This window comes from Bos taurus, chromosome X, assembly GCF_002263795.3.
Source record: "Bos taurus isolate L1 Dominette 01449 registration number 42190680 breed Hereford chromosome X, ARS-UCD2.0, whole genome shotgun sequence".
In the NCBI taxonomy this organism is placed as follows: Eukaryota; Metazoa; Chordata; class Mammalia; order Artiodactyla; family Bovidae; genus Bos; species Bos taurus.
The window spans coordinates 73,074,928-73,082,490 of NC_037357.1; the positions used below are offsets into that span (position 1 = coordinate 73,074,928).

The 7,563-nt window shown below is 37.0% G+C and overlaps 1 pseudogene; it reads left to right on the forward strand.

Moving 5' to 3' along the window:
- The first annotated feature begins 6,653 nt into the window (after window positions 1-6,653).
- Window positions 6,654-7,278, forward strand: LOC619061 (60S ribosomal protein L9 pseudogene; annotated as a pseudogene).
- The last annotated feature ends 285 nt before the right edge of the window (window positions 7,279-7,563 follow it).

The following is a 7,563-nucleotide window of genomic DNA, read 5'->3' on the forward strand; positions in this document are numbered from 1 at the left end:
AAATGGAAAAGATCTTACAACAGAGAATACAGAAACACAAAGTATCATAAAAGACTACTATGAGCAATTATATGTCAATAAAATAGACAACCTTGAAGACATGGACAAATTCTGGGAAAAGTATAACCTTCCAAAACTGAACCAGGAAGAAATAGTAAACATGAATAGAACAATGACAAGCATGGCAATTGAAACTCTAATAAGAAATCTTCCAACAAACAAAAGCATAGGGCCAGATGGTTTCACAGGTAAATTCTACCAAAAGTTCAGAGAAGAGCTAGTCCTTATCCTGCTCAAATTCTTCCAGAAAACTTCAGAGGAAAAACTATTCCCAAACTCATTCTGTGAAACCACCATCACCCTGATACTAAAACCATACAAAGATGCCACAAAAAAGAAAATTACAGGTAAATGTCACTGATGAACTTAGATGCAAAAATACTCAACAAAATTCCAGCAAACATATTCCAAAAATACATTAAAAATGTCATATATCATAAGCAAGTGGCCTTCATTGCAGTAATGCAAGATTGCTTCAAAGAATGCAAATCAATCAATGTGATAAACCTTATTAACAGACCAAAAGATAGAAACCATATGATCATTTCAATAGATTCAGAGAAAGCTTTTGAAAAAAATTAACATCCATTTATGATTTAAAAAAATACAGAAAGCAGGCACAGAAGAAACCTACCTCGACATAATAAATGCCATATGCAACAATCCCATGGTCAACATTATTATTAATGATGAAAAACTGAAAGTATTTCTCTAAGATCATGAACAAGACAAGTGTGCCCATTCTCACCATTATGCAACATAGTTTTGGAGGCCTAGCCATAGCAATCAGAGAAGAAAAAGAAGAATCTAGATTGGAAAAAAAAAGTAAAACTCTACCTGTATGCAGATGAAATAATACTATACATAGATTACCCTAAAGATGCCACTAGAAAACTTCTGCTGCTGCTGCTAAGTCACTTCAGTCGTGTCCAACTATGTGCGACCCCATAGACGGCAGCCCACCAGCCTCCCCCATCCCTGGGATTCTCCACTCAAGAACACTGGAGTGCGTTGCCATTTCCTTCTCCAATGCATGAAAGTGAAAAGTGAAAGTGAAATCGCTCAGTTGTGTCCGACCCTCAGCAACCCTGTGGACTGTAGCCTTCCAGGCTCCTCCATCCATGGGATTTTCCAGGCAAGAGTATTGGAGTGGGTTGTCATTGCCTTCTCTGAGAAAACTTCTAGAACTAATAAATTAACATAGTGAAGTCATAGGATATAATATTAATACACAGAAATCCCTTGCATTCCTATACACTAACAATGGAAAATCAGAAAGGGGAAATTAAAGAAATAATCCCATTCACTATTGCAACAAAAAGAATAAAATGCCTATGAATAAACCTATCTAAAGAGACAAAAGGCCTGTATGTAGAAAACTATGATACACTGATTAAAGAAAAGACACAAACAGATAGAGAGATATACCATGTTCTTGCATTGGAAAAATCAATACAATGAAAATGACTATACTACCCAAAGTAATCTACAGATTCAATGAAATCCCTGTCAATGGTATTTTTCACAGAACTAGAACAAAAAATTTCAGAATTTTATGGAAACACAAAAGAACATGAATAGCAAATGCAATTTTGATAAAGAAAAATGAAGCTGGAGGAATCAACCTTCCACAAAGCTGCAGTCATCTTGAAGGTATGCTACTGGCACTAACAGAAATATAGCCCAATGGAACAAGATAGAAAGCCCAGAAGTAAGCACATGCACCTATGGGCACCTTAACTTTGACCAAGGAGGCAAAAATATACAATGGAGAAAAGACAGCCTCTTCAATAAGTGTTGCTGGGAAAACTATACAGCTACATACAAAAGAATGAAACTAGTACACAACACCATAGAGAAAATTATATTCAGAATGGATTAAAGACCTAAATGTAAGATCAGAAACTAAAAAACTCTTAGAAGAAAACATAGAACACTCTTTGACATAAATCACAGAAAGATCCTCTTTGACCCATCTTTTAGAGTAATGAAAGTAAAAACAAAAATAAACAAATGGAACCTAATTAAATTTAAAAGCTTTTTCACAGCAAAAGAAGCTTTAAACAAGGTGAAAGTACAACCCTCAGAATGGGAGAAAATATTAGAAAATGTTAACAACTAGGCTCCTCTGTCCATAGATTTCTCTGGGAAAGAATACTGGAGTGGGTTGCCATCCCCTTGTCCAGGAGATCTTCCCAAACCAGTGATCAAACTGAGGTCTCCCACATTGCAGGCAGATCCTTTACCATTTATGCGACCAGGGAAGCCCATATACCCTGAGGAAACCATAACTGAAGAAGACACATGTACTCCAATGTTCACTGCAGCACTCTTGAAAATAGCTAAAATATACAATAAAAATGAGAAAACGGAAAGAGAAATTAAGGAAACAATTCCATTCACCATTGCAACGAAAAGAATAAAATACATAGGAATGCTGCTGCTACTGCTGCTAAGTCACGTCAGTCGTGTCCGACTCTGTGTGACCCCATAGATGGCAGCCAACAGGCTCCCCCGTCCCTGGGATTCTCCAGGCAAGTACACTGGAGTGGGTTGCCATTTCCTTCTCCAATGCATGAAAGTGAAAAGTGAAAGTGAAGTCGCTCAGTTGTGTCTGACTCCTAGCGACCCCATGGACTGCAGCCCACAGGCTCCCCCGTCCCTGGGATTCTCCAGGCAAGTACACTGGAGTGGGTTGCCATTTCCTTCTCCAATGCATGAAAGTGAAAAGTGAAAATGAAGTCTCTCAGTCGTGTCTGACTCCTAGTGAGCCCATGGACTGCAGCACACCAGGCTCCTCTGTCGATGGGATTTTCCAGGCAAGAATACTCGAGTGGGGTGCCATTGCCTTCTCCCTTGATTGTTCTAGGGACAGTTAATCTTCAGTTACAGGGTCCTTTGTTCTCATTGCTTTGAGGCCAGTTCTCAAAATCGTGGCAACTCATGTCCTGGGTACAGTCTGGTCTTCACGTACTCAACTTCTACCTAAAGAAACAAAAGACCTATATATAGAAAACTATAAAACACTGAGGAAAGAAATAAAAAACGACACAAATAGATGGAGAATATACCATGTTCATGGGTTGGAAGACTCAATATAGTGAAAATGACTATACTACTCAAAGCAATCTATAGATTCAATGCAATCCCTATCAAGCTATGAACGGTATTTTTGACATAACTAGAACAAATAATTTCACAATTTGTATGGAAATACAAAATACCTCGAATAGCCAAAGCAATCTTGAGAAAGAAGAATGGAACTGGAAGAATCAACCTGTCTGACTTCAGACTATACTACAAAGGTGCAGTCATCAAGACAGTACGGTACTGGCACAAAGATAGAAATATAGGTCAATGGAACAGAATAGAAAGCCCAGAGATAAATCCACGTACCCATGGATACCTTATCTTTGACAATGGAGGCAAGGATATACAATGGAGAAAAGACAATCTCTTTAACAAGTGGTGCTGGGAAAACTGGTCAAACACTTGTAAAGAATGAAACTAAAACACTTTCTAACATCATACACAAAAATAAACTCAAAATGGATTAAAGATCTAAATATAAGACCCAAAACTATAAAACTCCTGGAGGAGAACATAGGCAAAACACTCTCTGACATAAATCACAGCAGGATCCTCTATGACCCACCTCCCAGAATATCGGAAATAAAAGCAAAAAAACAAACAAAGAAAAAAAAATGGAACCTAATTAAACTTAAAACCTTTTGCACAACAAAGGAAATTATAAGCAAGGTGAAAAGACAGCCTTCAGAATGGGAGAAAATAATAGCAAATGAAGCAACTGACAAAGAATTAATCTCAAAAATATACAAGCAACTCCTGCAGCTCAACTCCAGAAAAATAAATGACCCAATCAAAAAATGGGCCAAAGAACTAAACAGACATTTCTTCAAAGAAGACATACAGATGGCTAACAAACACATGAAAAGATGCTCAACACCACTCATTCTCAGAGAAATGCAAATCAAAACCACAATGAGGTACCATTTCATGCCAGTCGGAATGACTGTATCAAAATTCTACAAACAATAAATGCTGGAGAAGTTTTGGAGAAAAGGGAACCCTCTTGCACTGTTAGTGGGAATGCAAACTAGTACAGCCACTATGGAGAACAGTGTGGAGATTCCTTAAAAAACTGGAAATAGAATTGTCATACGACCCAGAAATCCCACTGCTGGGCATGCACACTGAGGAAACCAGAATTGAAAGAGACATGTGTACCCTGATGTTCATCGCATCACTGTTTACAATAGCCAGGACATGGAAGGAACCTAGATGTCCATCAGCAGATGAATTGATAAGAAAGCTGTGGTACATATACACAATGGAATATTACTCAGCCATTAAAAAGAATGCATTTGAATCAGTTCTAATGAGGTGAATGAAACTGGAGCCTATTATACAGAGTGCAGTAAGTCAGAAAGAAAAACACCAATACAGTATGTGTGTGTGTGTGTGTGTGTGTGTGTGTGTGTGTGTGTGTGTGTATACATATATATGTATATGTATATATACATATACATATATATATATATATATATATATATATATATATATAATTTAGAAATATGGTAACAATTATCCTATATGCGAGATAGCAAAAGAGACACAGATATATAGAACAGTATTTTGGGCTCTGTGGGAGAAGGCAAGTGTGGAATGATTTGAAGGAATAGCATTGAAACATGTATATTATCATATATGAAACAGATTGCCAATCCAGGTTTGATGCATGAAATAGGGTGCTCAGGGCTGGTACACTGGGATGACCCTGAAGGATGGGATGGGGAGGGAGGTGGGACTGGGGTTCAGGATAGGGAACACATGTACATCCATGGCTGATTCATGTCACTGTTTGGCAAAAACCACTACAATATTGTAAGTAGCCTCCATTTAAAATAAATAAATTAATAAAAAATAGCTAGGACACTGAAGCAACCTGAAAGTCCATTGATAGATGAAATGATAAAGAAGCTGTGGTACACATATACAGTGGAATACTCAGCCATAAAATAGAATGCATTTGTCAGCTCTAATGATGTGAATGAAGCTACAGACTATTATAGAATAAAATAAGTCAGAAAGAGAAAAATAATGTATTTTAACACACATATATATACAGAATGTGGAGAAAGAAATGGCAACCCCTTTGAGTATTCTTGCCTGGAAAATACTGTGGACAGAGGAGCCTGGAAGACTACAGTCCATAGGGTTAAAAAGAGTTGGACCTGTCTGAGCATACATACATGCATAGAATTTAGACAGATGGTACTGAAGAACCTATTTGCAGGGCAGCAAAGGAGACAAAGACAGAGAACAGACTTGAGGACACTGTGGCTAGGAAATGGAGGGATGAATAGAGATTAGCATTGAAACATATACATCACCATATGTAAAATGGATAGCTGTTGGGAAAATGTTATATGATACAGGGAGCTCAAAACTGGTGCTCTGTGACTACCTAGAGGTGTGAGGTGGGATGGAAGATGAGAGGAAGGTTCAAGAGGGAGGGGACATATGTATACGTAGGACTAATTTATGTTGATGTATGACAGACACCAGCACAATATTGTAAAGCAAGTATACTCCAATTAAAAATAAATTTTTAAAAAACTTAAAATTAAAAAAAAATCAAATTAAAAAATAAAATAATTTTAAAAGTATAATAAAAATAATATGTGATAGTTTAGAAACAAGTTTACTGGCATGGGAAAAGACTGTTCTTATTTTTATATTTTTTTAATCCAATTATTTATCACAAATTTCCCTACTGACAAATAGGTCTAGGGTAATACTGAAAACCTCAGCTACTCTAGACTTGATAGATTTATAAGTTGCTTAAGAGGAGTGACTTTCTCTTTCCTTCTGATGTATTTTAAATGTGAGTGTGTCAACAATATCAACATTTAAACATATTTACATTTATCCCTTATACAGTGCATAGTTTCCTTTCCTCTCCCTTCTCAGGTGTAATACAACATATCTGATTTTTACAAATGTGCTGTTGAATAAAAAAAAGTCTGGGTATCCTGGAATACCAACTGTGTTTTATCAACATGTCTGTAGATAAATTTCATTGAAGTGATTCAAAAGTCTACTGAAACTCTAAACTTTGTCTAAATTTTTCTATCTATAGAGTTCATTATGAAGTAAGTCAGAAAGAAAAACACCAATACAGTATATTAACACATATATATAGAATTTAGAAAGATGGTAATGATGACCCTATATACGAGACAGCAAAAGAGACACAGATATAAAGAACAGACATTTGGACTCTGTGGGAGAAGGCGAGGGTGGGATGATTTGAAACAGTAGCATTGAAACATGTTTTTTACCATATGTGAAATAGATCACCAGACCAAGTTCAATGCATGAAACAGGGCACTCAAAGCCAATGCACTGGGACAACCCTGAGGAATGGAATGGGGAGGGAGTTGAGAAGGAGGTTCAGGATAGGGGACACATGTACACCCATGGCTGATTCATATCAATGTATGGCAAAAACCACTACAATATTGTAAAGTAAATAGCCTCCAATTAAAATAAAGAAAATAATTAAAAAATAAAATTTTGCAAGAATGAAGACCATTCTTAGCAACCAGACTGTCGACATCCCAGAAAATGTTGACATTAACGTGAAGGGACGGACAGTTATTGTGAAGGGCCCCAGAGGCACCCTGCGGAGGGACTTCAATCACATCAATGTAGAACTCAGTCTCCTTGGAAAGAAAAAGAAGAGGCTCCGAGTTGACAAATGGTGGGGAAACAGAAAGGAACTGGCCACTGTTCGCACAATCTGTAGTCATGTACAGAACATGATCAAGGGTGTTACACTGGGTTTCCGTTACAAGATGAGGTCGGTGTATGCCCACTTCCCCATCAACGTTGTTATTCAGGAGAATGGTTCTCTTGTGGAAATCCGAAATTTTTGGGGTGAAAAATACATATGCAGGGTTCGAATGAGGCCAGGGGTTGCCTGTTCAGTATCTCAAGCCCAGAAAGATGAGTTGATTCTTGAAGGAAATGACATTGAACTTGTGTCAAATTCAGCTGTTTTGATTCAGCAAGCCACCACAGTTAAAAACAAGGATATCAGGAAATTTTTGGATGGTATCTATGTTTCTGAAAAAGGAACAGTTCAGCAGGCTGATGAATAAGATCTCAGTGATCCTGCTGCAGAAACAAGATAGCAGATGGTTCTATGGACTCAGTTGTGATGTTTTAAAGAGACAATAAAAACTGTTGATTTGAAAAAAAATAATAAATAAAATTTAAAAAAAGAAAAGAAATTGGTGTGACTCGACCCTCAGTTTGTAAAGGCTTTGAGTGATTAACTGTTTAATCTACCTTTAACTATCTGATGACTTTCCAGGGAATGAACTCAGGCTAACAAACTTGCCATTTCCAAGGCCTCATTTTTTTTTTTCCTATTGGATTTGTATTTCATTTTCTCCAGAAAATCTGTATTTACTG